This window comes from Apis florea, unplaced genomic scaffold, assembly GCF_048593485.1.
Source record: "Apis florea isolate Af1SG1 unplaced genomic scaffold, ASM4859348v1 contig_3496_pilon, whole genome shotgun sequence".
NCBI lineage: Eukaryota > Metazoa > Arthropoda > Insecta > Hymenoptera > Apidae > Apis > Apis florea.
In genome coordinates this window covers 6,870,854-6,895,406 of record NW_028256773.1, presented here as the reverse complement: position 1 = coordinate 6,895,406, position 24,553 = coordinate 6,870,854, and the positions used below count along the sequence as shown (strand labels likewise).

Here is a 24,553-nt window from a genome sequence, read left to right as displayed (position 1 = left end):
TAATGCAATTGCTCAATCTTTATTAATCGTTAAGAGACGATATTATAATTTTAGCTACAAGTCGCACAATCCTTGACTTTTTAATCTTGAAAAATTAAAATAGAAACACAATTTTCAAAAAAGTCCTTGTCATTCAACCAACAAGAGTATGTAAATCTAGCATACATATATATTATATTTTAATATATAATATTATATATTATATATATATAAAATAAAGTTCGAGGTAAAGAAGAAAAAAGGACGTCGAGTATGAGGTAATACACGCGTACACGTGTGTATCGATCGACGCACAGTGCAATTCCGGTGTGAATAAATTTCCCGATATTGTCCCAGGGAACATAAAAGTCTTTCTTAAACGTACTACACAGGCCAAATCGACTGCACGATATCCATGTTCTCGCTTATTGCTTATGTGATTCCGGCGTTGTCGCGCAGTTAGCGGAGTGGCTACGAAACAACAAATCTCCAACCCCTATGGAAAGGAATAAGGGGGTTAAGCGACGCTTTAAATCACAAGCTAAACAAATTTTCCGTTCTTGTCTTTACGAGCTAACGAAACGTCCTCCGTCGGCTACGAAGGAAGGAAATACGAGACAGAGGAAAAGAAGAAAGAATCGACAACAGCAGAGTGCAAGATGTAAAAAAAAAAAAAAAAAAGGATGGAAACGCAGATGGAATTCGGAATGGGAAGGAACGTTAAAAATTCAATTTTGTTCAAATTACATCCGTGTATATAAGATAAAGGATTAAGGTAAAGGTATGTAAATTGAAAAGGTGACTCCGTGACGAACAAATTTTTCTTTCTCTTCTATTAATATAATATTGAGATAAGACCATTGGGATAAATCTTTTGATCTCTGAGAAATTCTTGTAATCGAAAAAATAAGTAATATCAAATATTGGAAGTGAGCTGCTGTCCAGTCTGGAAGCGATAATATCACATTCAGGCATACACGTACGTGATATTAGGAAATTCGATGGAGAAGATAGGAGAGAATCTTGCGTTTAAAAATAAAGTAAAATATGAAAATTTTCTTCATAATTACCGATGGTCAGATTCCTTCGATTGATTATTTCTTAATTTTCACGAAAATCTTCGATCGACACTGTTCATAAAAAAGAAAAACAAGAAGAGAGGAAGACAGAAAATAATTCTTTCGATCGCATTGATTGATAATTTCTCGCGATAATTCGTCGATTATAGTTTAGAAAACGCGGCTGGACGCGGTCTCTGCTCACTTTCTTCCCGCACTTTTTACCGCTACCGTTCGAACTTTAATGCAATGGTTAACTCGTGCTGCGGCGAGGTCAGATCCCAATCCCAGTCACGAATGAGTCACGAACGAAAAGCTGCAGTCACGAAACCGGCGATTCTCCATGCTGCTCGCGAAACCATTATATTACTGCGTCCCCTGGTTCCCTCGATACACAGGTATATAGGAATAACGTGGATAGATCGAGGTGCTGCATTGCCCCTACGATTTGTCGATTTTTTTTTGAAATTTATACTTTTCTTCCATATTTATCCTCGTATTTGTCGGAATTCGATTATAAATTGATTAATATCGCGATATTATCGTGCATTGGATATAATTCAATTCTTGAGTGATGAATATGTAATTAGACAAAATTCACAAACTACAGAAAAAAAAAAAATAGAAAAAGCAGATACTTTGTTATTTTATATATAATGTATATGTGTATGACATAAGGATTAATAAGTATTAAGGAAAAAGTTTAAAAAAGTGAGTGAGAAGAAACGCACATCTTGTGATTGTAATGAAATTTTAATCTCACAATTTTTTTTTTTTTTTTTTTCAATTTTTACATTCCACGAGACACATCGATGATTTTCAAACTTTTGGCTAGTGTATGTACATCGATCAAAGAAAATATAAGAAACATATAGCAGACGCGGCGGAAAAAGGGACGATACAATGTACAACGCAAAATGGGATGCTTTTAATGCGGCTACAAATTAATGTCCCTCGCCGGTCATACAGTCGATTTTGGACGAGGGCCACGAGTCGACTAACGTACTATTCTCCACGCTCATTTTCAAGACACTCCTTCGATCCTTCTGCCTTTACACGAGTTTTATTCTGATGGACGAGCCATTTGTCGGATCGGTTAATGCTTCTTTCAACCGGCGACGTTGAATCTGACGTGATCAATGTTTTATTTTCATTGTTTCGTTTCGACAACGAATGCGCGAAAAAAACTACGAAGATTGCCCGTTTCATAATTCATTACAAGCATTGATTCTCTGGAATGATCCGTGTAACCTTGCCTCCAAACTTGCCGTTAAATTTTTCTAAGTAAGAAAAAAAGAGAAAGGGAGGAAAAAAGGAAAATTTTGTTTCCTCTTGGTCAGAAGATAAGAGTTTAAAAGTAGTTGAAATATAAATAAGTAAATGTTTGTATTAAAGTGTATGAAATATGTTTTTAAGTAAAGATGCGTTAACAGTTTCAAATTGGGTATATAAGAGGTATTTCTAGAAAACTGGGACGAGAAGTTTGAGTTTCTTTTTAAGGGAAGGGAAGGGAAAATTTATGGAAGTGGAAGTTGCGTGATTTAACGAGGTCTATTTCTGAGACATAAGTTTTTTACCCAGGCACGGGTAATATCCAGATCTGTTTCTTAATTTGTGCTCCAGCAAGCGTGTTCTCAAATTATTTCACGTTTTAGAATTTTCTTTTGTAAATGAAAAGTTTCTGCAATCCTTTATATCAACTTCGTCTGTAAAAAATAGGCGAAAGTTTAATGCGAGAACATAAGTAACTTTTTTTTTTTTTTTTTTTTTAGCTAACGAATCGAATTTGATTAAAATTTCCAATATTTTTTTCCTTCCCATCCCTGCTGGAATAATTAATTTTTTATAATTATAATTTTATCCTATTTATTTAGATTGGAATAATGCATCGATACGCAATTTTATTATTATTATTATTATACCAGATTAATGAAAAATATGTTAATGCACGTATTACATCAAGTTACATCAAGCAGTTGCAGGAAATAGTTCTCTTGGTATCCGAGAGATGGAGCTCTGTGCACCATTTTCTTCGCGAGAATGCGAGTAAGAACAAATTTTTTATTTCGTCATATTGTTAAACACGTTAGAACGATCAAACATATTCTGAAACGCAATTTTTCAACATTCTACAGTTAATCGTTAAAAAAAATTAACTCTACGCGCTTTTATTTTATACAATTACTAAAATATCGTATCTACTTCTGATCAATACAATAATCAAATACAAATTACGGCAAAATATACAAATACGTATCTCATTTCCATCTCCAGCCTTCTTTTAAATTAAGTTCAATTAAACTGGAACATTTCAAAATACTTTTACATCAAACTTCTTTTTCAACAGTTTTCAACGGTTACATAATACACGTAATCAGAATAGTGCACGTAGTATACATCTACAGTATCTATAGATCGAATCGTTTAGTCTGGCTAAACGATTACGTTTCGGTCCATCGGCGTCGATTCATGCGATTCCTCGATGAGTCAATGTACACTCCCTTTCCACAATTTCGCCACCATGGACGGACCATGGCCGCGATAGTATCGAGTGTACTCGTCTCGGGATTTTGGTAAACATTTCGCGAGACGTGATTTTCAAGGTTCGTTAAATCCGTCATAAATGGAACGGGGAGAGGGGTGTAGGCGGCGAGACACAGAATGGAAGCGAAGAATGCTCGCGAAGAAACGTAGAGGCGGGGCAGAAGAGGAAAAACAACGGTCGGCTTAACGCGCGGAGAAAGACCGGTCGAGTTGTTCTTACGTTCGTGTGTGTGCGCGATACGTGTGTGTGTATGTTGTGCGTACATATGTATAAATATATGTGTGTATAATATGTTGGTCGCGTCACAGGAATGGGACGAGGAGGAGGCGAAGGTTGAGGCAGGACAGAAGAGAAATAGGCGGAATGAGTTCATCTCCGCTAATGCAACGAGCTAAGTTAACTCGCACATCCTTCTTAACGTGCATAACTTAGCGATTATGCGAGGCACGCCGGCCAACCGGCGAATATGCGAGTAATCGCTTCGAGCGATGTGTATACGATTGTCGAAACCCGTACTGAACTGATGCTGCATCATCGTTCACGGAAATGGAACGGCGGAATTTCGAAAGTGATGACAGCGCCTCACGTTGTTGCACGGACGAGTTCTAATAACGGGGGAACGAGTATGGCGAAGGCATACCTGATCGTTTTGTCGTCTATAATGGATTTCTGTTTGGAGCCTTTGCGTTGCGTGACATTTGAGAAATTTAATCGGATGAGATTGTTGCGTCAAAGTAATATAAATTTTTGTTTGTTTGTTTTTTTATGGGGTTTTTCACCGGCACGAAATACAATATCCGAAATTGTGCGATATATTTATCGAAATGGTGACAATAATAAAATAAGTAGAATAAATGAAAAGAGGGGAGGAAAACAAGGTTAGGAAAGCTGGAGCGTGTTATTTTTGAACGTGGCTTGGCTATTTTGTTAAAAAGAAAAATGATGTTGGAGCGATAAAGTGAATTTAAAAAACGTAGTAGGTGTACAAGGAAAGCGTTAAAAATTCAAATTAAGTGTCATTCGTGCATCTCGAAACGATGTTGTATATCTTGGGCGATATCGTAATTTGCATCTTACGAGAGGCCGTTCGAAAACAGAGACGATCGAACTCGAGCCTATACTCTCTGAAATGAACCTCGACGCGTGCATCAAATCGACTATTCGCCACGACGAGAGCGGTATTAAATTATACTCGGTTTCGTTTCCATTTTAAAAATGGGGAAGAAACCGATGTTTATGTAAATTAATAAAATAATCATGAATATTATTGAATATTATGGATTCTTGACTATTTTTTTCAATTATTCAAATAATATTTTTAAATGTATGTAATCGAATAATATGCAACAAATCTATATTTTTACAAATGTGAAAAAAAGCTCAAAAATAGTTTTTTTTTTTTTATTATTTATAATTATTATTTAGATTAGCTTGGATAACGAATAACTTGGATACAAGCAAATCGTTCAAATATTTGAACTTTTCAACCATCCGAAGAGATCAAATTATTTCAAGCTTGCTTGAAACAATCAAACTACAATAGAATCCCCGTTATCCAAACATCTACTATCCAAACGTTCCATTATCCGAACAGCATACATATTTACTTCATTATTTTAGTATGGAATTGGGATTATATTCGTTAACACCTCATATGTAGTGGTACAAACTTAACGATACTAACCGTTTAAATTTGAAACGAATTAAAAGTAAACATTCAGAAATAATTATTAAAAACGATTATACATAATTTTTTTTTTTTTTTTTATTCATTTTTATTCCAAATATTCATCATCCGTGTGTGCATAAATTAAAAATTAAAATTGAAAATCTCTCGAAAGAATTGTTCTCAATTATTTTTCTGCATTAATAGGCAGAGTGCAGGAACAATTCTCATATAAATATATTTCCTCCATAAACCTCTCGTCTTAATCCTTTCAAATTTCATACCCCCATGTGATCACGATACTCGAACGAGACAAAATATATACTACATTTTCTATCCACTTTTATATATCCTCTATACGACGATACATTTTGATCGTGGCAACACGAATGGCCTTCTCCATGCACGGTCCGTTTTATGCCACGTGCGAACGCGATCGGACCTGCGTGTGCGCTAGGGGAAACGCGAACACTCTCGCACACCCATATGGCGACCGAATAAAAGGGAATACATATGTAAACCGTGAGCCCCGTTCCCTCGTTCGATCTCCGCGTTACGTCATCGAAATATTTCGGACGATGCCGGAGGATCATGGCTCCCGGTTTCTCCTCGGCAAAAAGGAAAAATATGCAAACGTACGAGTATAACCCTCGAATGAAAATATGGCGATGTGGCGATTGCGTGGACGTCGCGAATATTTGGCATTACAAAAAGGGAATAAATAAGGGGGGAGGGAGGAGGGGGGGGGGATACGAGATAATTTCGGTGATACGTAGTTCTCGCTACTACGTATCACTTTTTTTTTTTTTCTACGTGTATTTTGCGTACATAGGTGGGTTCGAGGTCACGCTTCGTTTGATGGGTTCCATGGATTATTCATCGGTGAATTGTATGCAGGAGGCACGTATTTTGACCGTTATGTTTTAACAGAGAGCCGACTAGGGGAATAATGTTGTTTCTTTGGAAAAAAAAAAAAAAAGAAAAGAAAAAAAAATGCGAATTTTTCTTCGCTTTGTATCGAAGTGTAACACCATTCGTTCGAGTTTTTTTTTTTTTTTTTTTTTTTTTTTTCACGTTCTATATAGCGGAATATTTTAAAGGCTTCAATGTGATCAGTGTAAAAAACATTTGTGCAATTGAATGGCCTTTTGTACGTTATTTTCCCACTATTATTTCGCTCTTGTTGTATTTTTCATTATTTTCAATACCGAATAAAATTTGCGCGACGTACGTAGATTACTTTGCAAAGTAGTACAGTGCAGCTAAAGAAACTTTAGAAAAGTTTGTTTGTTTGAGAATAATTTTCAAATCGTTGTAAATTCTTTATTCCATCCAAATATTGATAGGGGGATGGGGTGATTAAGCGTAAAATTCTCTAAGATTAATGATAGATATAGGAAATTGCGTTTTAAAATTTTACGAATATCCCAATTTATCCCGATATAAAGCGGATAAAAATTTTATATCGGATCATTTCTTAAATATCCTTTAATTTCTCATCTCACGTTTCTATCTTAAAATGTTTTAACCAGAATTCGAAATTCTTTTCATTCAATATCCTTCGAGAAAGAAAGAGAGTTCGAACGCATTCCTACGTTTACTTTCATCAAAACAGAAGTAACGTCGTGGTGAAGTTTTTCTGCTTACGATAAACAAATAGCTGCTTCCAATTAATTTCATTCGTAACCGATTCAGATTTATCCAGTTTTTTTTAATTGTATCGATATTAACGCTGGCGATTAATACGCGACGAATTAAATAAGCGCATCGCTTATTCTTCGATACACTTTTTCACGTAATTCAATTATTATAATTTATACTACATTTACTCGTTACTATATTTATATTAATTTCCGTGTAGCTAATTAAGCTCGAACTTGACGACACGTATAAATGTGTATACAACAGGTATAAAATTGTATTAGTAAATATTTAATATTTTACTTGGATCTCTTGGTGATATGCGAAAATAGATAAGGAGAGGAAAAAAGAGAAAGCCATAGGAATAAACGTTTATCATTTAAACAAATTAAATATGCTTTTCATTTGATAATTGCAGATTATATCTGTACATATTTTATGAATTACTATTATCATAAGTAATTCAATATTTAATTGTTATCAATATAATTATCAATATAAGTGTATATACAAAATAAAATAGCAGATATATCTCTTATTAGGTTGAATTTTAAAATATAACATATTGATTTCTTTTTTTGAGGAAAATGAATTTATGAATTCAGTTTAATATACGGTATTATATTGAGGTAGACATTGTAGTCTTTGAATCTACCTGAACACAAGGATTTTGTAATCGATGCTATGCGGCATTTCATCAGGTTTGGACGCGTGTCTGGCTAAAGATCAAACGAAAACTTGATTTTAACGAAGCGCCGCCAATAAATACGTCGTTGCACGACAACGTGATTGTAAGCCGTTTTCAAACGATGCATTTGAAACATCGACTCTCCCCCTTATAAATTAGCAAATCCGTTATCCAGACGTCGCCTAAGAATTTCATTCCATTTTTCGAAGTGAAGTTGGTCGAAATCCAAAATGGAACTTCAAAGTTTAAATCTTCTTGGGTAAATAGCTAATAACTTCTCCCATGTAAAACGAATCCCGTGTAACTTTGTTCATTTGGATCTTAAATTTCAGAAAAGAAGTAACGTTTTCCTTTTGTCTTCCCAATTTTCGCAATGATCCTTGAAAAATTTCCCATCACTTTTCCAATTATAAATAAAATTCGAACTTCGAACATCTTTAACGATTTTATATCGATACATTCTTTCTCTTTTTTTTACAAGAATTTCGCCATCTGATAAAACGAAATTTCTTGATGTTTCGTAAACTAGATAGATTTTTTTTTCTTTTTTCAAAAACAAGAAAAGACGAACAAACGAGTCGATGGATTTTTCGCGAGAGTACTTTTCACGGGATAACAAAATTTCCAACTTTTTCTTTAAATTCTTGAAATCTTGGAACACGTTTCGAAACTTTTCCCCGACACTGTATATATCTACATGTATCGGAAATCGCGTTTACCCCCGCGTTTTCTCTTAGAAATTACGAGTAATATTTTACGCTGTTAGCCGAAGTCGGAAAGTACTGGTTGAAATAAAAATTGCAGCGGGCAACATTCGACTTTCACAGGGAGATTCTCGTAAAGAAAGATTACAGAAGCTGGAGAAGAAGGGAAAACACAATGTGAAAGGAGTAGAGTGTAGGTGGTAGGTCGCTCTAAAGGAGTATCTAGAGTTCTGGACGCTAGCCATTTCCTAATTGTGTAACCTTTCTGGCGTCTAGCCTGGCAAAGGTCTAATAGGTCTAATAGGTCAGGTAGAACAGTCTGCTCCTGCATCTGTGACCGAATATTCTGGCGAGCGGATACAATTGCGCCAAATTTCATAGTTCCCATCCAAGATATTTCGAATTTGTCCACGCGTGTAGAACGATTGTAGAATCTCTAACAGCACCAATGTATGCAGGATTTATTTTTCGAAATATATACGAAAATACGAAATAGCGAACGTGTTGAAATGGAATAAAAAATCACCAGACGTGGTTTCAAGCCTTTGAAATTCTACAATTGTTGACGAGGATGTTTCCGAATATTCTGGCTCACGAATACAATTGCATCAATTTCGTAGTTTCTGTCCAAGAGTCTCTAAGAATACCTGTGTAATTATACTTTGTGAAATTTATTTTTCACAAAGTGCACGAAAATAGCGATAATCGAACGTGTTAAAATGGAATCAAAAATCATCAGACGTGAAATTCAAAAATTTTCGACGAGTTACGAGGATGGTTCTTCTCTATCGGAATTTCTATCTGCTCTCACGATTGTTTCATAATGCATAGGTCGCATCTCAATAAACTGGATAGATATATTTCCTCGATGCACCGCGTAGATTCTCGCTACTTTCTTATTTGTCATCTGAGAAATGTTGGTCGTAGCCACCCTACCTTTCCTTCCGGTGACCTATCAAAGGCTTCAAAAGATCGTTTTCTCTGTATCTGCGTAGGAAATATCCATATGTACACACGGTATGTACAAAGGAATGTAGAAATGGAAACACGATCCAATTTTTGTAAAACATCGGTTCGGTTATAGAGAGGTTGTATCTTCGGCTGGATAAGAATTATCTCACGAATTCGATTTTCATTCTTTTGCTCTTATATTCCCCTTCTTATATTCTTTAAATTATTCGAATTATACAAATATACGTTCCAGTTGATTCTGAACATCGTCGAAGCAAGATGGTGAATTCAATCGCTTCATCGATCGAGCAACACTTGATGAACGCATAAATCAAAGAACGGAGAGACATTTTAAATATCTTAATCCTTCCAAATATCCTCTAACGAAAATAAATTAATATTCATGACACATCTCTCGCCTTTTTTCCATCCTTGAATCACATATTCAGAAAAAAGAAAGAAAGAAAGAAAGAAAGAGGACAAAAATTAACGGAAAATCAGCGCTGCTCCAATTTCCGATTAAATCGACAATTATCTATTTCATTAGCGAAGAAGATTGACGCGATACGTATCCGAGGGGAAGGCCGGCTTAACACTCCTGGCCGAATCTTGTCAACGTATTTAGGAAAAAGATAAGATGGATCCGTGGCGCTGGAGTAGCGCCAGAACCGGTCTTATCGCTTGGGAAGACGGCGAGCGATTTATATGTATATATATATATGCTGCCGTGCAGATCTTGCGGTAACCTGTCCTACAGGGAGGCTAGGAGAAATAATGCGCGCAGAAGTAGTATGAATAAAGGCGCGATGGAATATTTTCAAGGGTTGGGGAGGTTGCAAACGTCGTTGGAAGAAGGGAGGAGCGACACGGACGCGAACCGGATCGAAAGAATCGGTGTTGAGACTGGTCATGGCTCCTCTCTATGAATGCCTCGGCCTGGAACAATCCGATGAAAGGACTGGCAGCCAGGGGGTCGCGTATGCTCTGGAATCTCTTGGGCGACCGATCTTTATATTTATCCTCTTCCTGGGTCATTACCCGTGGGACCCTCCTCCAAAGATCGAGCCGAGTGTGTCGAATCTGTTCCAACTTCGCGCCACGTTTTGTCGAGCGAGAATTTTGAAATCGAATTTTTCTTCTTTCGTCATTGGCTCATTTCGTAAGAGAGTTAGAAGCGGAGAGGCAGGATCGGTGAAAAGAATAATTATTCAACGGGTAATTCAGGGTATTGGTTAATATTAAGTTTCGACATCTTGGACGAGGATCTACTCCAGTCGAGTTGTGGATTAGAAATTTCTAATTCGAAACTTTCGATCGAGTAGAATCGGGTGGGATCGGATAGAAATTGATACGCGTTAGAGATATTCCGATATAATTTATTAAATGCGATTATTAATTGAATAACATTATTACTATTAAACTTCATTCGCATATTAATGCAACTGTTAATTTGTTTGTAATATTGATAGACTGTGTGTAACTAATATCGGCGATATTTAAATTTTACGATATATAAACGGATTAATGCGTTAAGCTGTTCCAATATATTGGCGATGAATGATGAAACGTGTAACTCGGATATACGTATAATATATATATATATATATATAGTCATTTTCCAAACGATTTCCTTTCTTAAATATCAAGAGAGGAGAAGAAGTGTTGGAACTTTTGGAATTTCAAACCGTGATATTTCGAGCGAAGATTTTTACATTGGAAGGGAAATAGGGAAGGGAAAACCGATAAACAATCAATCTGAGAAATATCGGAGCCAATACCATAGTTTCGATACGAGTCGCAATATTGTACCAGCTACGAAAATAAAGCATAACGACTGATGGCTCTCTCTCCATACCGTAACACCGTAATCGTATCCCAGCTGTTCTTTTATGCAGAAAAATGTCTCATCGGTAAACGCATCTGGATACGAGCCAGACGCGCACTTACTTTAAACGCGCGTGTTTGTGTTGTGTGTGTGTATGTGTGTGTGCGCGCGCGCGCGCGTGTTATTGCCGCATTGATTTCCTGCTACCTTAGTCTCGTCGCTTAGGAAAATCTTTTTGCGGCCGGGGAAACGCAGCGCGTTCCACGCGAGTTTTACGATAGGAATAGCAATAGTGGATGGTATCAGGGCGAGCACACGACGACGCACGCTAATAACACCGAACTTTGAAATTGAAAATCGGCTCCATGGCTCCTCTACTCCGCGTTAACACCGCGAAAACTTTGCCGCAATAGTCGATCCCTGTATATTCGTCGAATGATCAAAATTAAACTCTGTTCAGAGGAAAAATGCCTCGGCCTCGTTTTGCAAGTTCCTTTCCTGCTTTCAATTTTCATTCCCTTCGGTTTCCGGTTATTATATCAGATCGGTTAATTTTTCGATCTGCCGTGATTGAATAATGCCGTTTTGCTGGTTCGAAAAATGTTTCGATGAAATTATTTCGATATTGCAATTTTAGAAAAAAACATTAACGGAGGATGTAACGAATCCACGAGACGAATTTTTCACTCGAAATGCATTTTAACCGATCGAAAGTGATAAAAAATTACTGGAAAGAGACTCGAGAGGAAAGATCAACGAAAGGAGCGTAAATTTGTAAAGAAACGTATCCGAGGATTACAAGACGAATGCGTTTATTAATGATAATTTGATCTCTTCCCCCATGGAAAGGGGAAAAGGTTTCGATCGATTCGGGAGGGATTTTCGTGTAAATATTCAGTAACCGGCGCCGTCGCTTTATCATCATTCCGGGAAAGAAAAGATTTAAAGGACGCGCGACGCACCGATGGAAGACACCGGGGGATTCTCCAAGAATGTCCATCATTTTCCTCGAACGAGATTCCACGGAAAACAAGGTGCTTTGCGGACGCACGCCGGATGAAACATGAAAGATTCCCGTTGACGAAAATTGATGAAAGATCGACCTCTTCGAGTTTTCTCCAATTTTTCTCCAATTTTTTTTTTTTTTTTTTCGTACAAATTTCCATCGATCGTTACTCTTCGAAACGGTTAATTTAATTTTCTCTCCTAGCCTAGCATCGTTGACGATGTTTCTTCCGTGGATGAAAGAGGAAACGTTTTCGAAAATATTCGAAGCAACGAAAATTTTATCTCTCGCGTGGTACAAAAGACTATCGACACTATCCACGTAGGGGGCTAACGAGATCAAGGAGGGAGGGCACGTGGCGGGAATAAATTTCGACAAAGACGTTCCGTCATCCGGTGTCATCGGTGCTCCTAAACGCGTTTACGATAAGAGTGACGCGAGGAGGATTGTCGGTAGGAAGACGAAGGCCTCAGGACGCAACCTTTACTTCGTTTCTTCGTTCCTGTTCGATCGATCGTAATTTCCGTCAGTGACTCACGAAAGAAGAGGGACTCGTGTATACATGCAACGTTGGTTGGTGGAAGGAAGAAAAGAGAGAAAGAGAAAGAGAGACGCACACCGGCAAGGGGGTGTGTAGGGGCTGACTAATCGCGAAGCTAAACTACCGTCAACCCCCTCTGATTACGAGCCGATTTCTTAGAATCGGTCGAGGTCCTCGTACCGGGTTTTATCCACCATTTATGGAAGAATGTCAAATCGATGGACACTAAAAGAAAACTTCTGACAGTTATCGTCGTAGTATTTTCGGTTATACACGGAGACCCAAATTGCTTTGCGTCATCGCGATACGCTCCCTCCCCTTGGGCAAACTTTCGATCCTTTCGCGTCATTTTGCTAGGTAATACGCTTAATAATAACAATCGTCCAAGTTTAATCAACTCGTATACATTAATCTTTCTTCTAGCGAAATTTTTTTTCGTTTCGTTTTCCGATCCTTTCATTATCCTCCGCCTTTCCTTCTCCCTATTCTGCCTATTTATACGTTCGTTATTACGTAATATTTATCTAGGAGATAATTAGAATAAATATGAATTATTGCATTCGCGATGACTTCATATCTTCGCGTTATGTAAATGGCCCGATAATTTGCGCGCAATCGCGCTCGCGTAAATATTTCGCATAATGAAATAAAACTTCTTGCGGTTACGTCATTCATCTACGGGGAATATTGATCTCGTTTGTTCGATTTCTTTGCGGCTCTTGCTACACGTATATATATATATATGTAAAGCTATGTCGAAATTTTAAGTATTCATCATATTATTTTCTAATCGAGGCTCGTTGCGTCAAATCGTGATAAAACGATCATCGTGTTACGATTTAATTGTTATTACTTTCGATTCGAATCGTAAATGGAAAGACGACTTGAAAGGGGGAGTCGAAGCGAGGATCCCGTTCTTAATGCATTACGTGCCCGAGATCCATCCGGATCGGTCATATTTTTAAGTACAGAAATAGTAAATCATTGGACGGCGTGTTACGGATTACGAACGACCCAGTTATAAGTCAATCGGGATTACGTTGGAAGTGATCGATTAATTGAAGTACACTTTGCGCGACGGCCGATCGGCCGGGCGCATCAACGTCACTGAAATAAGCGGTGTTCGAGTATTTATTGCGAAAATCGGGAATGATGTTCACTCGTAAAACCCAAGACCAATAATTATCAGTGAAGTGTGCCCCGCACGGCTCGAACTTTGTGATAAATTTTGCGAAACTTTTCCATATACGTGAGACATCCCGCGAGCTTTTACGCGTTTCATAAATCACTAATAAATTTTGTATCGAATTAATAGCGAAAGTTTTCGATAATTGTAATAAATTTTTTCCTCTTGCAGAATTTGCAGCTCGATTAGAATTAAAAATTTCGCGTATTATACTTCACGATCGATCGTACGATCTCCTTAAGTAGAGAGTAGTGGTGGCGACGTGATATCACGAGCGATGCGATTCTCGAAGAAATTTAATTAACGGCATGCAAACATCTAAATATTTGTATGCGATATTTATAAAAAGATACGGGAGATTATCGCAGGAAAAGCGTGGAGAGGAGACGTACAATCGTGTTTTCATTACTCCCCCTATATTTCTTTCTCTTCATTTTCTTGACGTTATTCCGAGTAAATAACATTTACCATTGCGAACACGCCGGGCTTCGAGACAAATTGATCTCGCTGCAGTCACGTACGGCCTCGTGTCGGAACAACATAAAAATGTAATTACTCCTGTCATCGGGAACGAGCGGAAGAGAGGCGAGGAACAAGACGAGGGTGAAAGAAAAGAAGAAGGAGGAGGAGGAGGAGGAAGAAAAGTAAGACGAGGTTGGCTGAATTGAAGGAGGGACGTGATGTTTAGTTTGGCAATGAAGCGAGGATTCGTGGCAGAAGGAAAATTTTCAAGAAATAAATCTCGCCCCTTTACGATGTTGTCATTGCGTCTGATATTCCTCTCGGATCCGATCTATTCCCCTTCGGATAACGATATCGCCCATCCAAAAATATATCTCGCCTCGTTGTGAATAAATGGATAAATGGAAATTGACCGATGATTAAAACGTGTATATCTGTATGTAGCTCGTATATTCAACATATAATTATGGACGTATAACAAACGTACACGCAGAGAAAAAAATCAAAATCTCTTGAAAAGTATTTTTCAACCTATTTTCGAAGGAAGGAAGTTGCATCCTCCTTTTTTAATATTCAAAATACTTGAAATTCTCTTTCTACATAAAGAAAATTTAAAAAGCAAATATGCTTTTATGATAACGAAGTGATATTGGTCTTGAGTTAATTAACGAAGGAATTAGTTAAATATGACCCTTTGAAAAAGGGTTTAACACAATAATACGATAATGTTATTATAATCACGAATAAATGTAAAAACAAAACTTTTTTCCTAAAATATTTCAGTTAATTAAGCTTTAAAATTGTGATGCATTTAGGCATCTCTTATTCCCAATCTTTGATATCATCAGATTCCAGTGATCTAAATGCAATGATAAATAGATGCGACTTTTTCCATGACTTGAAAAAGAAAAAAAAAAAGAAGAACGGAATAGATATTGAAATAAGTTAGGAAAAATACTCAGCTATTAATAAAGATGAAGTCGTAGGAACGGCGATGACGAAGACAAACGGTCGTTAATTCCATTCAACATTTTACCATGGCGGAATAATTAGAATTAATGTACTCGGCGACATTAATGGAATATGTACGATCTTGCGACTAAATGTCGTTTAACAATGGAAAGGCCAATCGGCCGAAAATGAATAATTCGAAATTGTTGCTTTCGTAAACAGATATAATTATCTATTAATTTTTTTGGAAAAAAATTGAATCATCTCTACAAAATCTCTCGATAAATATACATATATATTAGACTTACGAAATTTTCTTCAAACGTTGGACGAATGATTTTTCCAAAGTGGTTCTTTTCATTACAAACCTATACCCCTCACCGACTTCACCTTTCGGTTTCTCGGTGGGATCGGAGTCGGCCACCATCCCATTATTTGCGATAATCCCTTTGCCTACTTCGCACTCAGGTAGTCTTACCTCGATTTGCCACCTGTTTACAGTCAACTACGTCCCATAAATCTATCTAAAGCGGGAAGTACCCGTAATAATCGACGTCATTCGTACAACATACAACATCGTAATTTATGTTTAGAAAACGGAGGAGATAGAAATAGATACATCTTTCCAATTATTATTTACTATGTCCACCAATCTTGGTCCACAATTACGCAATTATTGCAGATAGATTTCCAGATAGAATTCTTCATTTCTCTATCCTCGTGAAGAAAAGAATAATATCAATACCAATTAACCAAAAAAAAAAAAAAAAAGAAAGAAAGAAAGAAAGAAAAGAGAATGAAATTACTTGCCCTGGAATAAGCAGATACGGAGGAGAGAAGAGCGTGCAATTTCTTCGGCAACTCTCGTTACACACGGGGTTATGGTTACTGCGACGAATGCTTGTCCCACGAGACGGAAATGGCGCACGATCGCGCCCGTTGAATAACGGGCAATTTTATCACTGGGAGTGGATTATGAGTCCTCTCTCTCTCTCTCTTTCTGGCGAAGATTAGGCTGGGGAGGAGGGCAAAATATCGTGTGTGGAGGGTATTTACGAGGAGGTCGCGGCGCGAGCCGAGTTATCCACGAAAGTCAGGTTACGGCTGCCTCCCCTTGCCTTGTTATCTTATTGTATTGTTAGTACGCCACGATGCGCCGTCTTGGAGCAGGTTTTCTCCCCCTTTACCTTCGCGTCCTTCTCTCCCTTTCGCGACGGCCCTCGCTCCCTTCTCTTGCTTTGTCATCGCCGCTTCTTCTCCTTGCACCTCTCCTCCCCCCTTCCTGGCCCACTCGACCCTTTCCTCTTGCGCAGCGCTCGCCTCGCAACTACCGTCTTTCCAGCTTTAAACACTCGCGCCTATGAGCTCTGTGTAATTAAAAATCTCTTGCTTCGTTCGATGAAACGAAGATATTTCTATTTCTGAAAAGAAACGAAAGGGAAAAGACACGATCTTCCGTTCTTTCTTTTTCTTTCTTCCGTCCCTCCCCCCCCCTCCCCTCCCCCTCCGTCTTAATTTATTTCCTCCAAAAGTGATGCCCGTTTTCAAAGTTTTAACCCGCTATTTCGCGTCGTTGCCGTGTAATATTTTATGCAAGCAGTTTAAAGGGAAGTAGGAAACAGATGATCAGATAGGTGGAGGATAAGTAGAGGAAGAAAGAAAGAAAGAAAGAAAGAAAGAAAGAAAGAGGAGGAGGAGGAGAACAGGGATAGGTGTAGAGCTGGCAAACGAGATGGACACGCGTTGCCCAGAGAGAACGAGAGGAGACGAACTGTCTTCATTATGCTAATGCCGTGCAAGCACAGCTGACCGTGGCCAAAAATAGATGTAGATATCGTGGGATGCTGAGTCGAACCTCGAGGGGGTTTTTATCCTCTCCTCTCCCTCTCTCTTCATTCGACGCGGCGTTATGCTTGTTTCTCGTTTCTCGATTCGAAAGATTCCCTCCCACGGACCTGGAATGAAATGGTTCAACCGAGGGGTTGAAGATCGAATCGCTCTCTTCCTATTCCTACTTTACACCGTTGAAAATTTCCTTTTTTTTTTTTATTTCCACCCCTCCTATCCAGCTCTGGATCGTACTCTCTTCTTTCTTTTTTTTTTTTTTTTTTTTTTTGGTGTAAAAAGCCGCGCTCATTAGCTTCACCTTTGCCAGGGGTACAATGGTCCAGAGGGAAAGTTTCCTTTTCAAAAAAACCAATGACTGGTTACGTAACGATGCTTGTTCTTTCAGGAACGCTGTCAAAACCAGTGGTCAGGGTCGTAAAATCGTTCACTTTCCGATTTAACGATGTTTGGATGGAGACCGAGGTTCGTTTGAAAAATATTATTGATCGATTTTTTTTATAAAGTAAATCGATATAAGAATATATTTTATTCATTCGTGTTTTTCATTCAATTAGGTCTGAGCAACCGGTTTAATATTAGAAGAATTAGGAACGTGAATCGCATACTCTGTAATCTTTCTTCGTGTTATTTTTTCTGGGAATATCTGGGATTAATCCCTTTTTATCGCGTTACAAACCGAAATTGCACTTGTTTATTGACTCGTCTAAAATTAGCTGACACCGTGTTCGCAATAGACCGAACCGCATTTCCGTTTTACATCCCGTTTACGTGGTTTGTGGTTACGTTGATACCGTTGTTACCGGAGGAAACGCGTGGCTCCATTAACAATCTTCCTTCGTTATCTTTTCGTTAAATTGTGAGGAGGTTGCACGATATTACACCGTCCAGTGTCCATAAAACAATACGCAGTGTAAAACCTGGTTGCAATGGCCAGCATGTGTGCATTAACGCGAAACCGAATCACGCTCGTATACGCGGATAGTAGCGGTGAAACGACACTCGTACAGCTCACCTTAGCTCCACCTGAAACGCCTAAAAGGGAAAAGAAATAATCCCCGAGACTTTAACGGTGTTGTCCCTGTGACATTTTATCCTTCGTGGATACTTGGAATATTTCACAAAAGTTATATACAATCGGATATTCGAATAAATTTTGTCGCGTGATGCTACCTCAAATGGGGACCCCCTCGTATTTCCGGTAACGCGGTGTGTCAGTTGGAGAGAAGAGAAGCGACGGATACGGGCGGGATGAAAAAGATGGCAGTTGTAAAGGGAAAAAAAAAAGGAGGAGGAGGAGGAGGAGAAGCTAGAGTAATGTAGCGAGTCAGCAGTTTTTGTTAAAAATTTATTCGGTTCAGTTTCATGAGAAATATCACCTCGTACCCCCTCGACGTTCCGTATCACACCTCAGCGGCTGCCACGGATCCCGCTCACAGCCTCTGCGTTCCACAACCCACCCCCCGTTCGAGCGCGTTCTTCTATCTCTTCTCTTTCTTACTTTTATGTACACGTACGGGTATACCTGACTTCGTACGATATATATACCGCCGTTGGAACAGGCTATTCATTTTTCAACGCTACGGAATTATTCGATACGCGTTGCTCGCCCCTGGAACCATTTCGACAGGATTAAACATGGATAACTGCGCTATCGAAAAATTACGTTCGAGGGAACGTCGATTTTCGATCGACGAGTTTCGCTTCAATAATAGAATTGGTGCATTGTTGTTGTTGTTTTTCTTTTTTTTTTTTTTTTTTTTTATTGAGAATCAAAGGATATTAAGATAACGTTGTGTTTCGACGCAACACGTTGAATTTCGTGATTTTGGAAACGGAAAGTATATTTATGCACGTGTAGGTAGCAGAATGCTCGGCTTATCAGAGGCAGCGAGGCGAGAATGGTGCGCTTCCGCTTCCGTCGTTGGTATCGAGAATCCCTGAAGAAAGAGTTTCGAATCGGAGGTACCCTGAATGTTTGAAAAAGTTCATCGACATTTTCATTAGTGCTGTAACGATGGTAATTTTTAACATCATTTTTCTCCCGTGATAATTTTAAATCGTAAAGTAGTTGGAACGCGTTTTTAAAAATATGCAAATAAAAATTCGTGTCATGCGTGCAGTCATGGTTCCTTTTTTTGGCCGAGACAAGATCGATGAATGAAAATATAAAATAAAAATGAACGAAAGAACGAATAGTAACAATAGATCGTGATAAGTTTGTATACGTACGTATGTACAACGTACGGGCGGAGATATTCGTGCAAACGATATGCACGGTCCTTCTGTATCAGACACCGGGATCTTTTCCCGCTGCGAACCGTAGCACACAGAGGCCATCGGCGTCGGTATAAAGAATTTTCTACGGATCTCATTCGTTGCCTCCCTCGCACACTGTCACTTTACCCCCTTCTCTTCTGTACGCCAGGGGAACGAGATTAAGCAGGTGTACAGTACGAGCCAGAAGTTCCTTCACCTTTCTTTTCGTCTCGAAAGTCCGTTTAACTTACTCCGTGTATTTGTACGTAGCGCCAATGTGAAATCAAGCGTGACGCGTGAAAGTGTTCTTTATCGAGACGACGTTGAAGTTGGAACGCTACGTGGAAAATCTAGAATCCGAGAAAAGGATTGACCGTGCATCATCTTCCATCGTCATGATTTTTCACGGACACGTCGATCTCCCGTATATTATATACATATATACTTATACGTATGTGTGCTATGCCGGTACAAATGATGTAATTACAGTGATCCAAATTTATCGTGTCTAAGGATCTTTGCTCGTTGCGCGTCATGGCATATGGAAAGATCGTCGGTATCGAATATAAAGAATTTTCCTTCAGATCTCGCTACCCCTCACGTCCTTCTTTCTCTGTCTTTTTTCTTGCGCACGAGCGCATAGAGAAACAAGATTACGCCGATGTATAGTACACGCGTTTGCAAGTTCTGTTTCGTAGAGGCAGGAACGAGAAGAGACGAGCGAAGAAAAAGCAAGAAAGAGAGATTGACTAACCCTCTTCTACCCGCGGCGAGCGTGATAGTGAGCGGGCGATGCGCGACCAAACCTAACCTAACTCCATTGCCGGTTCTCCAGCAGGGTAAGCAAGCTGGGTCGTCAGGCGACACGAGAAAGAAAGAGATGGACTAATGAAGAGTGTGGGTGGTGGGGACTAGATCGGCGCATGCGCGCCAACGACGCTTATTGAGCCATGGAGAGGGGCGGTTGGTGCCTCATCGTCGGCGGCGGTGGCGGCGGCGACGGCGGCAGCGGTGGTGGCGGTGACGGCGACGTGGCATGGTATACGGCCGCATGGGTGCAGCGAGGGGCGAGACGGGTAGCTCATATTATGCGGGGGAAGGGATCCTGGCTCCTCGTAGTCGGGAAAAGGAGGGAAAAGGAAGATAAACGATGGTCGAATAAAGATAGAAGAAGGGTAAAGAGAGCGAGAGAGTGAGAGAACGAGAGAAAAAGAAAGATGGGAAGGGAAAGCGAGACGGTGTGTGTCACGAAAGTTCGTATGTACGATCGAGTGAGACAGAGCCGGGAGATCTAACGAAGATAGGGTGAGAATGATAAAGCGAAGGGAGTACGCGAAGGGGAGCGGGACAGAGAGAGAGAGAGAGAGAACGAGGGAGTCCGAATTAGCGAGGGTGCATAGTTGTGCGATAGATGGTAGAAGGAGAGGAAACGTAAAGCCGTTGCGTATTAGACGAAGAACGACAGAGAGAAAGAGAGAGAGAGATATAAAATGTTAGACGGAGAAGAGAGGAATTGATGGTCGAGTGTGTGAATCGTACAAGACCGTAGGTGTGATTAAGCGAGACAGACGGAGGGGAATGTGAAGGAACGAATGAAATGGTATGAGAAAGCGGCTGGAGAGAAGGAAAGAGAGAGTAGGAGAAATAGATTGGTGTGCGTGTGGTAGGGTGAAGAGTGAGAAAGGTAGAAGGCGGGCAAGTAGTGGAAGAGAAGTGGTGGGACAAGTGAGGTGGGGGCGAAAGGGGAACGGCAGAGGGGAGGGGGGGGGTGAGGGGGCGCTGGCATCGGACAGTCGGTGTCGCGCCAGGCCCCCGCTAGCGGCTAGCCAAGCAAGCAGCAAGCAGTCGCAATCCCGTCGCCTAACCAGCATTGCTCGCCTTACCTTTTCACCCTCTTATAAAATCGTCAGCTGCATATATTTGCCCCGTTCCATCAGCCGGTCCCTCCGACGTCGTTCGTCGTTGTTCGTCGTCGCCATTGCTGCCGCCACCGCCGCCGTCGCCGCTGCTGCTACTGCCGTCGTCATCGTCGCACACGCAGTACGTCGTCGTTATTGCTCTTGCAATCGTCGTCTAGTCGCGCGTGGTTTTTAGCAGCGGATGTATTGAAGGGAAAGCGCGAGCGAACATAAAAACGGAATTCTTGTGATCGAGTAAACTGATTATGAGTTGGAACAGTGCAGCAGTTGAGCACACATCCGGGCCAGCGTTGTTAAAGTGAGAACAAGTTTTCGTGGTTTTCTTCGTGTGTCGCGATCCGGCTGATCGACCGGAACTGTAAAGTGAGAGTAATAAAAGGAAAAGTATATTTTTCGCCGTTTCTCGTTAGTGAGAAAGAGAGCAAGTGCAGCGTCCAAAGGAAACGGCTATTAAAGCGAAGCTCGTATGTCACACGTTGAAAGAACAAGCCGTGTCATCGTTGATATAAGTGCTGACAAATAAGATATATATGTACTTTTGTGTGTTGTTCGTTACTACAGTGAGAAGTTGCAAGCTCCAAAGAAGCAGCGAAGTCTCACCGACCGCCTAACCTGTCACGGTGACCGACATCACGGCGAGATCGCGGCTGATACCTCCGCGTGTTCCGGCGCAAGGTAGTACAGAGCTCTCTATTTTACGATACATATGTATGTGTACGTGTACATCTATATATGTTCGTATACGTGCAGCTATAGAGCAATAAGTCGTACACGCCATTGCCCGCGCGTGGGCGCTGTGCTGTATGCATTTGGACATATATTATGGTTTACCTCGTCATACCGATGACGTCATCGTTTCCGTAATTGCGTTTTTTACGCCGTTGCAGAAACGACGATGTACCATTTTATTTGTTTATGCTGTTCACGAGCTACTTAGATTATTTTACGAAACTCATTTTACATATTTTTCACTCGGATGTTCATTCCGCTTATCGCGTGTCGTTGACTCATTTGAATTGTCGCCACATTTTTACGTTTCTGTTCGGTAGCAGACTTATCGTTGTTCCATATTGCACGCGATTTTGTTCACCATACGGTAACCAAGGTTGTCATAAGAAACATAACCTTCGAATCGTGGATATGTCTGTCATTATTAAAATTGTTGATCTTAATGCGCGCGTGTTATCGTTGTTTTCTTCGTTACCACCGCAACGCAGAAAAAAACGCGCGCAAATACATTACTGCGGTTCTTGAATTTGCACATGAAATTATTGACATCTTGACCTGTCACGTTTTCGTTTCTACACGAACCTTTCATTGAGAATCGTTGTAAAGTTCCATTGTAAGTGTCACACAAAACCCACGTATTAAACCCGTGTAACGCACGTTACGTGTGCAAATATCCGACAACCGATTAACCACGTGTCATTAAATTCTCCTTTCTTCACGCGGTACAAGAGTCGTTAACGTGACGCTTTTTATCGCGGTATTTTACTCCATTTCGATAATACCATCTCTACTTTTTTCTTAATATTATTTTACATTATTCCATAGTTTCGAATTTTATATTCAACCGGTTTCGTCGTGAAAGTTGTGTATAATTTAATGACTCGCTCGCTGTTCGCGATCCACGGCAAAAGTGCCCGACGATATAATTCTCGTGAAGTTTTCCTTCCACGGGTAAAAATACCGTGGATGTAGACAGGTCTGAAGCTTGGTATGCCTCTAGGGCTCGTGGTTACTGATGTAGATGCATCACCTGTACCGGGCACGTTCCTAAAACAAGATAATATGATGCGTGAGAAGAGCACTCGCGAAACTCGTTACTTTAGAGTGTCTAGCTGGTGGCTGTGATAAATATCGTGACTCCTATTTTTTTTTTCACAAATGGTAGAATAACGTTTCACTATTTTCCACAGATTCTTTATCGTGATGTACACATTCATTTCCTATTGAAATTCTTTTTTTTGAACATATTATGAATCGTTTTTTTGACAAGCATGGACTACCAATCAAGCAAATACGTTTTTTATATACGTTTCGTTAATAATATAAATATCTCGATGATTATTAACTGATATAAATATAATATCTAATGATTAGAAAAATAGTGGATTATATTTTTATAAATAAAAGTATAGTTTTCTAATATAAGTATTATTTATGAAGTATTTTTTCAATTATACAAGAGACTGAGATTTTTCGGTCATCTCGCGTTCCAATGTGAATATATATGCGAGCTATTTGTAGTTTTGATTTTTTTTTTTCGGAATAGATAGTAGAAATGTTTGAAAATCGTTAAATATTGGCGAAATATTTTTCTCTAAAATATCCCATTACATAAAGATTTAGTTTTTTTATATAAGAAGTAATTATATTTTGCAATTAAATTGCGCTTGTGTTATTGAACATAAATCTGAAATAAAACTTAAAATTTAATATTAATAAATTTAATAAGTTTAGAAATATATTTCTGAATTATTACATTTCATTTCAATCGATAACAAATCAAAATGCAAAGTTATAAATGTATATCTTATTAGAAATTTTCTAAAAATATTTGTCAAAATATTTCTGTAACATTTCTGTCTCGTTGAAACAAAAATTGAAAAGCTCGAAAAGAAATCAATATATCTATATCTTATCATTATTTTTCTTTTATCTATTTTCTAACGATTTCTAATTAATGGAGTTAAATGCTATTTTCATATACACAATGAAATACTAATTTCTACGACATCGTGCGGATGTCGAACGAATTGACGCGAAATACATCCTACACGTATCGGTGTACGAACTCTACGCATCGAATTACAGTACCTTTGTGGGCGTGTCCCACTAACATTCCGACCTCGGTGTCTTTTATCCTATTCAATCTTACATTAGTATAGTACGTACTACGAACCCTTTTTAAAACACGGTGTCCTTGTTTATAGCGATCACAGGAAGTCACACCTATGACGGCACTGTATAGACCGCGTGCATGCCGGAAGTATTGTTGATGATTGAAATAAAGAGACGAGTAATAATAGTATACGAACTGTTCCAAAATTTATCTTTGGGATAATTGTTTTTTTGCGTTCGCGATTCTTGTTCGCGTGTATATTAAGATTAGATCTGTTTGAACGTTTGATCGAATAGCGGAGAAATGTTGCTTGCTCGTTTGATGATCTGATTAAAATTGAAATTAAAATTGGATAGAACTCGTTTCAATTAATGAAGTTAACGAACACTTTGGAATTCACCCTTTTAACCACCCTTTCGTACAATGATTTAGGTTAATTAATAACGCTGATGCATTGGGCTACAATTTATAAGTTATATATA

At 39.1% G+C, this 24,553-nt stretch overlaps 1 protein-coding gene and 1 long non-coding RNA gene across 6 annotated transcripts in view; one reads left to right on the top strand and one right to left on the bottom strand.

Annotated features, from left to right (window-relative positions):
• Window positions 1–1,295, bottom strand: LOC147656837 (uncharacterized). Its single transcript, XR_015293739.1, has 2 exons — window positions 1,050–1,295; window positions 1–475 (listed from the first exon to the last, which is right to left on the bottom strand). It is a non-coding gene; the product is annotated as an uncharacterized LOC147656837 (long non-coding RNA).
• A 19,803-nt stretch (window positions 1,296–21,098) lies between these two features.
• LOC147656836 (protein muscleblind-like) overlaps window positions 21,099–24,553 on the top strand; it is a 229,588-nt gene continuing 226,133 nt past the window's right edge. For all 5 annotated transcript variants that reach the window (XM_086913471.1, XM_086913470.1, XM_086913472.1 and 2 more), the window contains exon 1: window positions 21,099–21,901. The gene's annotated coding sequence lies outside the window, so the exon portion shown is untranslated. The remainder of the gene's footprint in view (window positions 21,902–24,553) is intronic.